At 39.8% G+C, this 17,509-nt stretch overlaps 2 non-coding genes across 2 annotated transcripts; both read right to left on the bottom strand.

Annotated features, from left to right (window-relative positions):
* Positions 1 to 2,572: 2,572 nt before the first annotated feature.
* LOC119948422 lies at positions 2,573 to 2,710 on the bottom strand. Its single transcript, XR_005456818.1, has one exon. It is a non-coding gene; the product is annotated as a small nucleolar RNA SNORA7 (small nucleolar RNA).
* Positions 2,711 to 11,054: 8,344 nt separating this feature from the next.
* On the bottom strand, positions 11,055 to 11,192 carry LOC119948526. The gene has a single exon (XR_005456916.1). It is a non-coding gene; the product is annotated as a small nucleolar RNA SNORA7 (small nucleolar RNA).
* Between the last annotated feature and the right edge of the window lie 6,317 nt (positions 11,193 to 17,509).

Genomic DNA, 17,509 nt, shown 5'->3' with positions numbered 1-17,509 from the left:
GATTTTGTGGAGCCTCCCATCTCAAGAACCCCCTCAAAAGCCACAAAGGCCCAGAGCCATTCTCTGCCTACTCCCCTACCTCCCTTGGCTGTGTTGTCCTTCAGCCATTAAATTTGCCTTATTCCAAGGCCATGGGCTGCACACAAAGGTTCCACACAATCCAGCCCATTATCTGGATTAAAGTCATAACTGTGTAGGGACTTGGGGTCATGTTTTGTTTGGCATCTGCTCACCCTCACTATTGCAAAGGGCAGAGTTTCACTTCTGTGGTAGTGGGCAAGCTAACAGATTCATCCATATGCATCCAGGAACCCCAGTGGTCTATGGTCTCGGGGACTCGAGCGATGCTGCGTCTATTTGTCTCCAGTTCTCAGCATTGTCTGCCGAAGCAAGGGAAGTCTGGGTGGGAAATCTAACTTCTTGAGTTCAGTGCAGATTTTGTACAGGGACTGGGAACAGACAAGGAAACAGACTGTTGGAGGGCAGGCTGTGAATTGGAGGGGGATCTAGCAACTAGATTTAGTTCATAGAAAAGCTACCACCTCATCTTACTAAACCTAGGATCCATGCTCCACCTTCTGCTTCTGAGGACAATAGCCCACGTATCACAGAGGCGTGGGGGTCAGGGGGAGAAGGGGGTTGGGAGGGGAAAGGGATGAACTGTATGGTCTGTTTACATAAAGAAAATATATTACAGTTTGAATAGTATTTTCTTATGAATATGTAAATTGAAAGTGTTTCCTTTTTTCACAGACATGTCTCCTAATTTTTTGTACCTCCTCTGCTGCTTTTCAAAATCACAATTCGCTAAAAACAAATTATGTCATAATAATAAACATAAGAAATGACTGTCTTTAATATCATTTTAATTTTCTCTGGTCAAATTTCCTACAAAGATCACACCTGCTCACTATTGCTAATAGTTCCCAGGAACTAATAGGTATATTAAATTAATTTACATTATTCCCCTACTCTAAATACTTTTAAAACTCTATAAGAGGTTTGCATACCAGTTAATTATACAAGTTGTGCCTTAGCTAGTGGGCAGGGAATGTATTTATTGTTATATTGTACTCTCCTAAGCGCTTAGTACAGTGCTCTACACACAGTTAGCACTCAATAAATACGACTGAATGAATGAAATATTTCTGTTCAACTCATCAGAAATGTCAGAAAACCTCTAGGAAATATTCATGGAATGGTATAACTCTTTTTGTTAAGTTGATGTCTCATCGGCATTCTTATCTTTTTTTCCCCTTAGATATCCAGTCTCCTGTTTCGTTTCATGCCATTAAAGCTGCATAGATTATGGTTATTGCAATGGTCATCACTATAGATTATTGTGTCATGGGCCATGGTTCATGCCATTCTAGCACATTATGCCCTCATGATGATAGTTCAGTTTTGAAAATATGAGTAGAACCTTGTGACTGGAAATCAGAGTCAGTGTAAAGTAGCTCAGGCAGAAGGTGTACTGAAAATCAAGTAACAGACCTGAAATAATTTTCCCTATTTATTTAGGATAACATTTGTCTTGATTTCAAGTAATTCTAAAATTATAGTACTGACATGCATCTCAAGGTATCATCTGGTCCAATCCCGTTATTCTAAGCAGAACGATGATTAAATCTAATTTATGGAGTTATTTATTCTTTTCCATTGTTTACCACTCTGACATTACATTTTTCCCAATGCCCAACTGAAATCTTACCTGGTCTTAAGTCCATTTCTCCTGTTTAATCTTATTTGGAGCAATTAGTATCATTCTCAAGGAAAAAAAAAAACTTCCTATACATGGAGACAATTACTAAGTTCCCTTTTAGCTTTCTCTCCTCCAGTTGAAATAACTACAGTTCATTTAACCTTCACTCATAGGAACTGTCCTAATCCTCCTTAACCTAATGTTCTGAGGATGAGTGTAAATCCATAAGAGCTAAGGGTGACTCTTCGGTTGATATGATTTGTGATGTTGAACATTCATCAGGAAAGGTATCCTGGGGAAGGTGGGATTTTAGAAGGTATTGTAAGTTGGGGAGAGCTGTGATCCAGTGGATTTGAAGAGAGAAGGTGTTCCAGGTGGGAGAACCGTATGAAAAGCGGATCAGAGGTAGAAAGGTTGAGTGGGACTCAGTAATAAGTGAAGCTTGGGAAAAGTGAAGAGTTTGCACTAGAGAGGACTAGGTGGAGAGTCAGTGTTTCAGACAGAGAAAACTAGTGGAGAGCCTTGAAGGTGACAGTGAGAAGTTCTTACTTGATTCAGAAGGGAATAGGCAGCCTTTGAAGGGTTTTGAGGAATGGATAGCTGGGTTCTGAAAACTATTTTTCAAAGATGGTCCAGTAAATCTTGTCTTGTCTTATGCTGCTGAGTCGTCTCTGACCTATAGCGACTCCATGGGCACATCTCTCCCAGAACGCCCCACCTCCACCTGCAATCATCCTGCTAGTATATCCATAGAGTTTTCTTGGTAAAAATATGAAAGTGGTTTACCGTTGCCTTCTTCTGCACAGACAACTTGAGTCTCCAACCTCGACTCTCTCCCGTGCCCCTGCTGTCCAGCACAGGTGAGTTTTGACTTTTTGCAGATTGCCTTCCACTGGCTAACCACCGCCCAAGCTAGGAATGGAATGGATATGCCTCTGCTTGACTCTCCCTCCCATAGTCAAGACTGGCAGAGTACTGGAAACTCTCCAGGTGTGACTCTGAGAGCAGGGGTCCAATTAATAGAGTGTGTTGAAGGGAGGGGAGGGTGACAGCTAGGAGATGAGTAAGAAGCAACACGGCCTAGTGGAAAGGTCACAGGCCTGGGAATCAGAGGACCTGGATTCTAATTGCAGTTCTACCATATGTCTGCTGTGTAACCTTGGGCAAATCACTTAACTTCTCTGGGCCTCAGTTACCACATCTGCTAAATGGGGATTAATACAGTGAGTCCCACGTGGGACATGGATTGTGTCCACCCTTATTAACGTATATCTACTCCAGTCCTTAGAACAGTGCCTGGCAGAGAGTAAGCACTTAACAAATGCCATTAAAACAAAAAAAACAGTGAGGAGGCTGATATGGTCATATAATTATTAGATGGCAAGAGTTAGGACCAGGGTGAGGGCCATTTGTGTGGAGTGCAAAGGGCAGATCTGGGAAATGATGTGGAGGATTTAATAATAATAATAATAATGGCATTTATTTAGCGCCTACTATGTGCAAAGCACTGTTCGAAGCGCTGGGGAAGTTAAAAGGTGATCAGGTTGCCCCACAGGGGGCTCACAGTATTAATCCCCATTTTACAGTTGAGGTAACTGAGGCACAGAGAAGTTAAGTGACTTACCCAAAGTCACACAGCTGACAATTGGCGGACCGGGGATTTGAACCCATGACCTCTGACTCCAAAGCCCGGGCTCTTTCCACTGAGCCACGCTATCAAAGAATTGAATAAGAACTAAAATAGCAAGAGGAATGGAGGATGACACCACGATTGTGGGCTTCTGGAAAAGGAAGATGATGTTGCTGTAAGACAGAGGTGGGGAGAGATGCCATCAGGTACACTTCCATAGGCTGACAAAATCTCACCATCAATAACTTCATCCTTGAATAGTTATATCCACACACATACATACATGCACATATATATTCAAGTAACTGGTGCTGAATTCACCCAGAATAGATGTATCTAGTGACATAAATGTTCCTAGGTAACTATGAACAAAACCTCAGATCATTATAGAAAACTTGTCGTAGTTTATGTATTCATATCTATTATTATTAGTTTAGAATTTATCAAGAGTTTTGCATGACATATAAAAAGACACATTTTTAAATGCTCTGCTTTTAACCAATCTAGAAAATGAAATTAGCTTGGATCATTTTCGGTGACTCAAGAGGGTATTTTATGGCATTTCATTGAGTAAGAAGGAGAAAAATTGAAAGCGAGGTAAAAATTATATGAATATAATCACTGAAGCATCAATAATCCTGAATTACTATTCAAAACAATGCACATCTCAAAGCAATGGCTATTCCCCAGGTACGCAGATGTATTCTTTTTTGAAAACTAAAATGCCAGGCAATCCCAAACCAGATAATGCAAAGTCTATTTTTTCTAGTGCCCCATGTTTCTAATTGATGTTTTACATATATATTGATTTCCTGGAGAAATTACCAATACATTTCAGAACGAACCTGCAGCCAAGAGAAATTAAAAATATTTCCCCATCAAATAATCTTGAGATTCTTGGAGGGAAAGTGCAATTTTGTACAGCAGAGCCTTAACTGCTCATATAAGATCAAGTTCTCACTCTTGTTACCTCTTTGGGCTACAAAGAATATATTCCTCAGATAGGAGCTAATGATATAGTCCAGCTTCACTTTTCTGACTAACAAGTCAAGATTAAATTAAAACCATCAGAAGTTTTTAAGTGTCTAAATGAAATCCAGACAGGTTAGAGACAGGTTTAATGGGGATAAATTTTTGGTATAGTTATTTTCTGGTATAGGAAATAATTTGTCTCAAATTATCAAAGTTTGTTTCCCTCTTAGAAGGCTCATTTGTGAAACAAAAAAACAATCTGCACAACAAATAACATATCTGATTCATAGGGCAGGTGGCTATTTTTTCAGTTTTGGTATACATCTTCGTACTACTTGAGATTTTAGAGAACATATCTAAAAACAGAACTACCTAATCAGATAATTCCCAGGTGCAAACTTGAGTGCTTGTTTCATTTTAAATGAATTCAGTATATGAGGATCGGGGTAAAATGTACTACAGATTTGGATGTATTTGGAGACTTGCTTTCATGTTGGTTCTCATAAATGGCTTGAGAAAAAGAGAACCGAACACACTGAAAAAGGAAACGTGACATGTATATGCATACAAAGATTTACACAAATGCATTCATTCAATTGGCTCAGATCTCCAAACAATCAATCAATCGTATTTATTGAGCGCTTACTGTGTGCAGAGCACTGTACTAAGCGCTTGGGAAGTACAAGTTGGCAACATATAGAGACAGTCTCTACCCAACAGTGGGCTCACAGTCTAGAAGGGGGAGACAGAGAACAAAACCAAACATACTAACAAAATAAAATAAATAGAATAGATATGTACAAGTAAAATAAATAAATAAATAAATAAATATTCAATTTATTACAGTCCTGCTCAGGGATGAAATGTTAATCTAGAAATAATTAGAGCAGCACATATATAAAATATGTCCCTACATAACTCTGTTACCTAGTCTGAGACCTGCAGATAAAGAGTTCTCCAAAGAAAGGGGAAATGCTCATTTTTGTACAGAGAAGGGCAACTTGTTTTAAACAAGTTCACTTAAATGAACCACATTGCTTTAGAGAAGAAAAGATATTCAGAGGCTATGCCACTACAATCACATAGAGCAGGATAGGAAATAGTCTCAATGCATTTTTTTCTGGAGGATCCTTCTCACTACCATTTCTGTAGGCTTAAATTAATTCTCCAGTTGGACAGTTAAAATAAGAACATAGCTAAACTTAAGAAGTGATCTCGAGGATTAATCTATCCTCCAGCAAGAACTACTGAAGCAAAGTTTGGCAAAAGAAACTAGATCCGAACAATTAACCATTAAACTTTTCAAGCCACTGTATTCTGAGACATCTTGTCTGAAGAAGGATGGATTAAGTGCCCTGTAAAGAGCTATACAGCTTAATTATTTTTGAACAGGCATCGTCCAGGTTACAACCACCTGGGTCATATGACTTGCATTGTTTGATGCCTTTTGCCCAACTATGTGTGACCCACACTGATTCTCTGATTTTTTGCTGGTCTTGTCTTATGCTGCTGAGTTATTCCCAACCTATAGTGAACTCGATGGACACATAATAATAATAATGATGATGGCATTTGTTAAGCGCTTACTATGTGCAAAGCACTGTTCTAAGTGCTGGGGGGATACAAAGTGATCATGTCGTCCCAAGTGGGGCTCACAGTCTTAATCCCCATTTTACAGATGAGGTAACTGAGGCTCAGAGAAGTTAAGTGATTTGCCCAAGGTCACACAGCAGGCATATGGGGGAACTGGGATTAGAACCCATGACCTCTGACTCCCAAGCCATGCTGCTTCTCTAACTCACAACTGGGACACATAACTCTCAGAATGCCCCACTTCCATCTGCCATCGTTCTGGTAGTGGATTGGTAAAAATATGGAAGTGATTTACAATCATCTTCTTCCACGCAGTAAACTCAAGTCTCTACCCTCAACCCTCTCCCATACCACAGCTGCCCAGTACAGGTGAGTTTTGGCTTGTAGCAGATTGCCTTCCACTCACTAGCCACCACCCAAACTAGGAATGGAATGGGTATCCAACCTCCTGTCTCTCCCCCTTCAATCTATACTTCATTCTGCTGCCCGGATTATCTTTCTACAGAAATGCTCTGGGCATGTCACCCCCTTCCTCAAGTCTCCAGTGGTTGCCCATCAACCTTCAAATCAAGCAAAAACTCCTCAATATTGGCTTCAAAGCTCTCCATCCCCTCGCCCCCTCCTACCTCACCTCCCTTCTCTCCTTCCACAGCCCAGAGCGCAGATTCCGCTCCTCTGCCACTCACCTCCTCACTGGGCCTCGTTCTCGCCTGTCCCGCCATCGACCCCCGGCCCACATCCTACCTCTGCCCTGGAATGCCCTTCCTGTGCACATCCACCAAACTAGCACACTTCCCCCCTTCAAAGCCCTACTGAAAGCTCACCTCCTCCAGAGGGCCTTCCCAGACTGATCCCCCCTTTTCATTCATTCATTCATCATATTTATTGAGCGCTTACTGTGTGCAGAGCACTGTACTAAGCACTTGGGAAGTACAAGTTGGTAACATATAGAGACGGTTCCTACCCAATAGTGGGCTCACAGTCTAGAAGGGGGAGACAGACAACAAATCAACACATATTAACAAAATAAGAGAAATAGAATAGTAAATATGTCCTTTGCTCCTCCTCCCCTCCCCATCACCCCTACTTCCTCCCTCGGCTCTAGACCTCCTCCCCACCCCACAGCACTTGTGTATATATGTACATATTTATTATTCCATTTATTTTATTAATGATGCATATAGATCTATAATTCTATTTATAGTGATGCTATTGACGCCTGTCCACTTGCTTTGTTTTGTTTTTTTGTCTGTCTCCCACCTTCTAGACTGAGCCTGTCAGGTAGGGATTGTCTCTGTTGTCAAAGTCTACTTTCCAAGTGCTTAGTACAGTGCTCTGCACATGGTAAGCACTCAATGAATACAATTGAATGAATGAATGAATGAATGAATGAATGAATGAATGAATGAAAGTATGCCTCTGCTTGACTCTTCTTCCTGGAGCCAAGACTGGTAGAGTACTGGAAGCTCTCCAAGTGCTATCCTGAGCGAGGGATTGAGCACCACAGGTAAGGAAATGATTCTCATTCACCACCTGGACTGAGATTAAGCATGAACAATAAATTAATATTAGAAGAGGAAGCTGTGCTCACAGTTTGTGTCAAAGAGCCAAATAGGAGAATGGAATAGGCAGCTTAATTTGAAAATTTTTGACAGTATCAACATCCTTCCCCATCTTTCAACCCCACAACCTTGGCATTATCCTGGATTCCTCTTTCTCTTTCAATCCCCATATTCATTCTGCCACCAACTACTGCTTTTTTCTACACATTTCCAGAGTCTGCCCTTTCCTCTGCATTGTAATTGCCATGATGTTGCTCCAAGCCCTTTTCATATACCATCTTGACTAGTGTATCAACCTCTTTTCAGACCTCTCTGCCTCCTTCCCTACTTCAGCCCGAATTTCATTCTGCTGTCCATTTCGCCTTTCTGAAACATGCTTACACTGCATTTTCCTCCCTGCATCACATCACATTCTCTTCAGATAGATGCACATTTTCAGTAATTCCCCAGCAATTCTATGCAAAGTCCTTAGAGAAAGCATGCCTTTGGGAAGAACTAAGTGTACTATGTCCAAGTTGGTGCACTGTAATACTAATGTTTTTCCAGTGAATGAAGAATTGCTTTAGGGGAATTCGAGACCTATCTCTATTTCAACTAAGGAACCAAAAGGACTCTACCAAAGGAAATGAGCAAAAACTGAAACATGAGAAATTTGCGCTTGATTTAAAAAATAATAATTGGGCAATTAAACCCTGTTCATCTCCTTGCTTAGAGGATGCAAAAGTAGATACCAATTTATCTGGGATGATTTAGAAATACTATTTCCTGGGTGCAGGGAATTCAGGGTGAATTTGCAAGGTCTCTCTGATTTAAGATTCAATGCAATACTGTACATTAGGGACAAATATGCCCACATAAATGTTGCACATTACGAACAAATGAGAAGTGTGAATGGTGGAATTGTCTTTATTAATGATAATGGGAATGCAGGTTACTTATTCAAGATAAAAATGTCATTCTCAGATGGTCACATTCATATAGTAACTACTTTGCTTTCTCAAAATGTCAATTGTACTAAAATTATTCAGATGAGTATCATCTCTTTTCAGTGAAATAAATTCATCTTTTCTCATGTCTGTGCCAATTAATATCAGCCTTTAAAGCATCAGCACAAATGATTTACACTGGAAAAGTCCAAAAAAATTGATGAAAGTAGTGTCACCAAAATAGCTACAAAATATTTTTTGAACAATGCTGTGCTTAGCATAAACATGTTACTCTTTTATATAATTTCTTTTATTTATTCCAGTGAGGTATTTTGATAATTTCAAAATCACATAACAAAAATAGGCCTTTCTCTTTCTTGGCCGAATGGCTATTTGACTCAAATGTTTTCAACTACAGTAGCATCCATGATCATACAGTAGTTTCCAAATCATATACATCTCATTTGGAGTAAGAATCATAGACTAGAAATTGAGAGTTACCTCTAAAGTACAATTTTGCCGGAAAATTTAAAATTCAATCAATTGTAGGAAAAGCTAGAAAATAGAGTTGAGGCAAACACCTGCAATTTATTAATCTTGATTTTAAAATCCAATGCCTATTAGCATCTCTTTATTCTCCCTGTTTTAATTAAAATTCCTGTATCTGTGATAAACTCATACCACTTGAACATGTTCCCATTATTAACGGCTAACTTCCTTTCAAATCTCTCCAGCTAAATTGTAGCTATTTTCTGTGATACGGAAAACACAGAAACTAACACACCTCTTGACATTTAAAAAATGCTCCCCTTGGAATTTTTTTTTAAGGGAAGACACAAACTCACATTGTGAAATATATTTTTAAAACGATTATGTGGTCCATGACATATATGCTGATTAGGACACATTCTTGAAATGGGTCCCAACAAATAATACATGAATAAATTTACTGAACTAGAATTTCTTTCAAATCCCTTCAGATTAAATTCAGCTTTAATGCCTCAGCCCAAACAGCGCAGCTTCTAATCTTACTTTTCTGAATAAAGTCAACATTTTCATCTGTAACAGAGCACAAGAAAAAGTCTCCCACTATTTAAAAAATAATATATCCTGGCTACTGTTTTGAAGAGGATTTGAGTAAGAACATGAAATTCCTATGTTCATTTCTTCAAATCAATTATGTCTACTCCAAGATTGATTTCTATAAGGTTGAATTCAACAGGCAGGAGTGTTTATAAAGTTATTGCGTTGGGGGAGTAAAGGGAAAAGTGAACTTCCATAAACCTCTCCCCCGATAGTCACGGGGCTTGAAAATTAAGGCAGTTGCATTTAGCCAACTGATTTTAAATCGGTTCTTGAGGCTGATTGTGTAAAACGTCTTAGATGTTTTATGTATCTACAGCTCTATGGGCCCAATAAATACAACAAACCTCAGAAAATGACAGAACGTTTCAATGCAAATGTCTTTTCCTGAAGTAAAGATGTGTACTGGATTTTTGAAATCTAACAACATTTCACTTCTGCCTTGATTTCGCCAGGCTTCCTAACATAATGATTAGCTTTGTGTAGCATTTTTCAGGATGCTCTGCAATATAGGTCTCCCATATTATTTTTTTTTTCTAAGCAAACTCTCTATGACCTATATACACTCCAGTATCTTCAGTCTGCTAAATTAAAGCTGAGACAACCAAATGCCTTTCTTCCAAAGGCAATAATAACTAAGGCATTAGAGTTTGACAAATACATGGGAAACAAAGTTTATTGTTCTCTTGAAATTATTCCAGGAGGCCCTTTAAAAAGAAATGTGGAACCTTTTAATTGTGATGGATTTGACAGGTAACTAGCTGAACAATATTCAGCTTTGGCAAAGATGAAAGCAAAAGCACATCAGGTGTGTGTGCTCTTCTTTCATCGTGCAAGTAAATGAATTTTCATGACGGAACTATTGAGTTCAGTACATTTGTAATAGACTAATTTGCATTTTCAGACATGTTTTCCAGATAGATTATTCCTTTTAAACCAAGAACTTTCTTCTTCATTTTAGCATTTAAAAGGTATTGTTGGTAGGTATTTGATATCCATAAATGATTCAGTTCCTTTCTATGAAAGTGCAACTATTTCTGCCGAGGACTGTCAGGGCAGTTCAACATTTCTGTTTTCCCTTAAAAATAAACCAGTGAAAAAATGAATCAGTGAGTTTCTTCAAATTCCTTGTCCCTTCTCAGGACATGGAATATTCATTAGGGTACATCTGAGAGACCACTGCCAACATGTGGTTCCCCAAAATAGTTACGGATCTCAATTACATTATTCCAGTTGGTTTAAAGAGGTTGAAATGGGAATCATCTAAACCAAAAACAGAAAGCCATCATTATCTGCATTTATAATCAGAGTTAAGGAATATCCAAGAGAAGACAACCATGCAGATCCTAACAAAGGCGGTGGAATTAACTTGGTCTTGTCTTATGCCATCGCGTCCTTTCCGACCCACAGGAACACCACGGACACATCACTCCCAGAACACCTGTAATCATTCTGGTAGTATATCCATAGAGTTTTCTTGGTAAAAATACATAAGTGGTTTACCATTGCCTCCTTCCGCGCAGTAAACTCGAGTTTCCACCCTCGACTCTCTCCCACGCCGCTGCTGCCCAGCATGGGTGAGTTTGACTTGTAGCAGGTTGCCTTCCAATCGCTAGCCACTGACCAAGCTAGGAATGGAATGGGTATGCCTCTGCTTCACTCTCCCTCCCACAGCCGAGATTGGTAGAGTATTGGAAACTCTTCAGGGGCCACCCTGAGAGGAGAAGAATTAACTTTAAGATGGTGAAAATAATTCAAAAGTCATGATATCATTCTAAAGACTTTAGAGAATATGAAGAAGAGCTATGAGAATCATTCCTTTTACCTCAACTAATCAAAATACATTTCTTACATAAATGGCATACCATGAAAAATGAAAATTAAAGAATAAGCACTGGATAACAATTGTGGAAGTAATGATTATGGGATATGTTACACACGTATCAAGAACCAAGTGCTGAGGTAGCTAAAATGCAATCAGGTCAGACACAGTCCCTGTCCCCCATGCGGAGCTCACAGTCTAAAAGGATAGAGAACATATATTTAATCCCATTTTACAGCAGAGGAAATCAAGGCATAGCATGGCTCAGTGGAAAGAGCACGGGCTGGGGAGCCAGAGGTTGTGGGTTCTAATCCTGGCTCTGCCACTTGTCAGCTGTGTGACCTTGGGCAAGTCACTTAACTTCTCTGGGCCTCAGTTTCCTCATCTGTACAATGGGGATGAAGACTGTGAGCCCCACATGGGATAATCTGATTTCTTTGTATCTACCCCAGCGCTTAGAACAGTGCTTGGCACATAGTAAGCACTTAACAACTATTATTATTATTATGTGACTCACTGAAGGTTACACAGGAGACAAAGTGAAGAGCCTGACTCCTAGTTCTGTGATTTTTTCCATGAGGCCTCACTCTTGGAAAACATAAATACCAGGTGAGGATAACAATGTAGAAGTTAAGTACCAAATAAAACACCTTGAACATGACCAGATGTCTCATATTAGGTGGGGCAGTCATGATTTTGGGGGGTTCCAATCTGCCACCTGTAAAACTATTAAGGTCCTACTTCTGGCCAGGATGGTGGGAAGGGACCCTCATACTATGACCTACTTTGCTAATTCTTTTCAGCAGCAGCTGCTTTCACCATTACCATGATTTCTGCTCAGTCATTTACCAGAAGTTTCTCATATGGTCACTATTATATGCTTCTGGCTGTGCTGAAATCTCCAAAATATAGCCCTGCTAGCAGTCGTGGACTCAGATAAGCTTCAACCGCAGGACAACCAGCACCTGGGCGGCAGTGAGAGAGATGGCTTTAGATAATGGAGGAAATTGTAGTGGCAATCAGCTTGGTGAGTGAGTGTGTGTCTCTGTGTGTGTTTTAGTAGTATTTGTTAAGCACTTACTATATGCCAGGCACTGTACTAAGTGCTGCAGTGTGTGTGAGTGTATGTGTGTGTTCATCTAGGCACATGCATCTGTCTTTACCCCTTCTCACTACTCTGATGTTCTCGCTCTCTCTGTTTCCACCCTCTCTCTATGATCTACTCTAAGTACAAGTTGATAAGATAGCCATCAGTAGCAAAGGAGAACTAAAAAGAATGCCTCTCCCAAAGTGTCAAACTTAAAACCACTCCTCTTTTGATAGGATGCTATGATCGAACCAATAGGACCATCCACAATTAATGCAGAAGTAGGGGTATAAATAGGATTCCCAGAGCTACAAATCTCCGTGTCCATACAGCTGGGTAAGTGTAAGCTCCTTGTGGGCAAGGATTGTGTCTAACTCTGTTGAATTATACTCTCCAAGTGCTTAAAGAAGCAGCGTAGCTTAGTGGAAAGAGCACGGGCTTGGGAGTCAGAGGACATGGGTTCTAATCCCAGCTCTGCCACTTGTCTGCTGTGTGACTTTGGGCAAGCCACTTAACTTATCTGTGCCTAAATTAGCTCATCAGTAAAATGGGGATTAAGGCTGTGAACCCCACTTGGGACAACCTGATTACCTTGTATTTTAGAACAGTGCTTGGAACGTAGTAATACCATAATCATCATTATTATAAATCAATCAATCATATTTATTGAGTGCTTACTGTTTGCAGAGCACTGTACTAAGCACTTGGGAAGTACAAGTTGGCAACATATAGAGACAGTCCCTACCCAACAGTGGGCTCACAGTCTAAAAGGGGGAGACAGAGAACAAAACCAAACATACTAACAAAATAAAATAAATAGAATAGATATGTACAAGTAAAATAAATAAATAAATAGAGTAATAAATATGTACAAACATATATACATATATACAGGTGCTGTGGGGAAGGGAAGGAGGTAAAATCGGGGGAATTACAGTGTCCTGCACAGACTAAACAATAAATACCACGGATTATTTGATCGGATGGCTCTGTTAATCCACAACATGAAGCAAAGGTTCCTCTATTAGGCCACTGCACTAGATGGCTAGATACTTCAAAATGAGTGAAGTTTTTCTTTCAACCTGATTTATCAGAAGGTTACTTAACTTCCAAATGCTTTGAAGTTCACACATCACGGATTTTAAATTTGAGTCAAATTCTTCAAAGATATTTCCTTACCCATGTTTTCCCAAAATGGCACTTCTGCCTTGCAGTATATGGTTTATGAAGTGTTGATAATGTTAGTGAAAATGTTTCTCATTATCCATGGGCAAGGGTGAAAGGTCATCAAACTTTTGAAACCCCTTTTAAAGTCATTTTTCTAATCTACATACAATTCTATTTGAATATTTCAAATTAGTATCAGCAGCACTCCTTACAGAAGAGAATAATTAATATTTCTATTAAAATATTATATTTTTAATAATTAAAATTTTTTTTCCTCTTCCTTAATATGGCTAATCCCAGACTTGAGGCTGGTTCAGGGTTCTCAATTTGTTGCTTCCATGCATCTCTCCTTTCCATCTCCCTTTCATTTAGTAGCATTCTTTTTCCATTTGGAGTGATCCTTGACCAAAGGGTCAAAAGATGTAGAATTCACGTTACAAATGCTCCTTGTGGGCAGGGAACATTTCCACCAGGTCTGTTGTATTGTACTCTCCCAAGGATTTAGTACAGTGCTCTGTACAGAACTAGTGCTCAATAAATACCTTTGATTGATCCAATATTAAAGATTTACATTTTGAAACAAAGTCAAGTTACAGACCGTAGCAATGCAAGGACACTCTATTATATTACTGCTGCAATGCAAGAATTTTAGACACTAATACCATGTAACTATCACTGTTTTAGATAAGTTCCCTGCATCCCAATTGCAATCCCTTTGTAATATGCTGAAAAAACTTAATCATCATTGTCATGATCAACACTGACAGGATAGCTCTATTTCATTTGGGATCTGATAAACATTGGTGCTCAACTTATAATGCCACAAAAAACATTCTGTAAAATATTCACCATATAGCTCTCTCTTTCTCTCTCAAACCCTCTAGAGCTAAACTAAAGGCTAATACAAAACATTTAAGGCAAAGTCACAGGAGGACAAACCAAATTGAATATGTTAAATATATTAATTCAACTCATTCTTTTTTTCAAAGAATATTTTAAAGTGATGGCTAAAGCGCAGAAACGACCAGATGGGACTCCCAGTCGAAGAGGCAGTCTAACTGTTGAATCCCCATTTTGCAGATGAGGGAACTGAGGCATAGAAGTCAAGTGACTTGCCCAAGGTCACACAGCGGACAAGTGGATTAAAACCCAGGTCCTCCGACTCCCGGGCCCATGCCCTTTCCACTAGGCCACACTACAGTTCTCCACTCATAGCAGATGCTCGATAAATGCTGCTGCTGATGAAGAATCTGGAACAGACTCACCCCTAGTGTTCCCGAAGATAAAGGTTTATATCCCATTTTTAATAGAATGAAAAGCAGGGGAAAATGTACATCTCATCTTCCTTTCCACTCTAGTGATATGGCAGATTTCCTATTGTCTCCTCGGAGGCAAAGAAAAATCAAGAGAGAAAAGTAGTCACTATGGAATCATCTGTGCTCTTCCCCGCACCAGTCACAACCCAAACCAGACAACCCATACAGTAGGAATTGATCAGTGACATCCCTTTCCAGGGCACTGTAGAATACAGTAATGGAAGAGACCTGCTAGCCATCTACCCAACCTACCATGGCCGAGAAACTGATGATAGGTTGTGAGCTGCAGCTGGCTCAGAGCTATAGCCTGGCCACCCCTAGTATATAATGTTAATTGCCTCCATCCTCTAAGGATCATGAGAGATGCATTTGACAATCAGGGAAGCGGCATGGCCTAGTGAAAAGAGCACAGGACTGGGAGTCGGTGGACATGTGTTCTAATCCTGGCTCAGCCACTTATTTGCTGTGACCTTAGGAAAGTCATTAAACTTATGTGCACCTTGGTACCTTTTTGCCTTTATACGGTGAGCTCCATGCAAGTCAGGGATATGTCCAACATGATTATGAGCCCACTGTGGGGTAGGGACCGTCTCTATATGTTGCCAACTTGTACTTCCCAAGCGCTTAGTACAGTGATCTGCACACAGTAAGAGCTCAATAAATACGATTGATTGATTGATTGATTACCTTGTATTCACCCCAGTACTTAGTACAGTGCCTGGCACATAGTAAGCACTTAACAATTACCATGAAAAAAAAACCCCAGCACTTAGTACAGTGCCTGGCACATAGTAAGCACTTAACAATTACCATGAAAAAAACAATTGAGTGCTTTGTGCAGAGCACCATACTAAGTGCTTGAGAGAGCACAATACAACAGGGTTGGTAGATACATCCCCTGCCCACAACAAATATTAGCTTAACCCATGTTTTTTGGAAAGGATTATCGCAAATATTTCAGCAAATTAAAGGTTCAGTCCAAGACAGTATTCCTTTAAAATAGTACTGCAAAATATTGAATGCAGTAAACAGTGAAGAGATTAAAATGTCCTTTAAATTTATAAGGCTATTGTGGCATATTAATCCACTTCATACTGTATTTACTATATCTATCCTCAGCAGCACATAGATGAATTGCCTATTACTACTGTACAAATTACAAGTGGCTAATATTCTTTATATTGCTACTAAGTAAAGACATTAGGTACATTCTCTGTGAGAATTTGATACTTCTTTATTTACCCATAAGACATCCCTGAGAGACCAGGAATTAGACTCAAACTTAGGATAAAATCATTTTGTAGTGACAGAAAGAAATGTCTTCTATGTATTGATTGTATGTGATTGATGAGAAAAGTTTTGCTACCTTTGAAGTCCTGAATTAGCTTGCTTGCCTTCCTCCTTTCTTCCATTTCCAGAATGCTTTCGACCAACTGGAATCCACAGGTAGGAAGGCAATGACAAAGTAGCCCTAACAGCAGCATAAGGGAAATCAAATCATATCTATTGAGCACTTGCTGTGTGCATAACACTAGGGGATGGGGACAGTAGAATATAACAGAGTCGGTAGACATATTCCCTGCCCACAGAAAGGGTGAAATTAACAGCTGTTTGCAGCTGGTGTACAAAAAGAAACCTATGAGAAATAAACATTTGGGAATCAATTGATGGTATTTATTGAGCACTCACTATGTGCAGAGCACTGTATTAAAATCTTGGGAAAGAATTACAATTAGTAGACATGTTCCCCACTCATAACAAGAAGAAAGTTTATGATAAGTACATATCTTGTACATATCTATTCTATTCATTTTATTTTGTTAGTATGTTTGGTTTTGTTCTCCGTCTCCCCCTTTTAGACTGTGAGCCCACTGTTGGGTAGGGACTGTCTCTATATGTTGCCAACTTGTACTTCCCAAGCGCTTAGTACAGTGCTCTGCACACAGTAAGTGCTCAATAAATACGATTGATTGATTGATTAGACTAGTCGCAGTTTGTAGGAGAGAAAAACCCTCTCAGGATCACACCCGGAGTTTCCAGTACTCTATCATGGGAGGGAGAGTCAAGCAGAGGCATAACCATTCCATTCCTAGGTTGGGCAGTGGCTAGTGAGTGGAAAGCAATCTGCTACAAATCAAAACTCACCTGTGCTTGGCAGTTGCGGCATGGGAGAGAGATGAGGGCGGAAGCTCAAGTTTACTCTGTGGAAGAAGGCAGTGGAAAACCACTTCCATACTTTTACCAAAAAAAACTCTATGGATTCACTACCAGAACGATTGCAGGTGGAAGCGGCGTGTTCTGGGAGAGATGTGTCCATGGAGTCGCTGTGGGTCAGAAATGACTAGACATCATAAGACAAGACAAGGAGAGAAAAATGACTAGTGGGAGGAAGTATACAGTTCCGTGGTAGAATCAAGATCGACCTCATCCCAAAGAAGCAGTGCAGACTAATGGAAAGTGCACAGGCTGGGAGTCAGAGGACCTGGGTTCTAATCCCAATTCTGAGACTGAGCATGTGACCCTTACGTTGGGTAGGGACCGTCTCTATATGTTGCCAACTTGTACTTCCCAAGCACTTAGTACAGTGCTCTGCACACAGTAAGCACTCAATACGATTGAATGAATAAATGGACCCTGTGCTGCCCAAGT

This window comes from Tachyglossus aculeatus, chromosome X4 (assembly GCF_015852505.1).
Source record: "Tachyglossus aculeatus isolate mTacAcu1 chromosome X4, mTacAcu1.pri, whole genome shotgun sequence".
NCBI lineage: Eukaryota > Metazoa > Chordata > Mammalia > Monotremata > Tachyglossidae > Tachyglossus > Tachyglossus aculeatus.
This window is presented reverse-complemented; position numbering and strand designations above follow the sequence as displayed.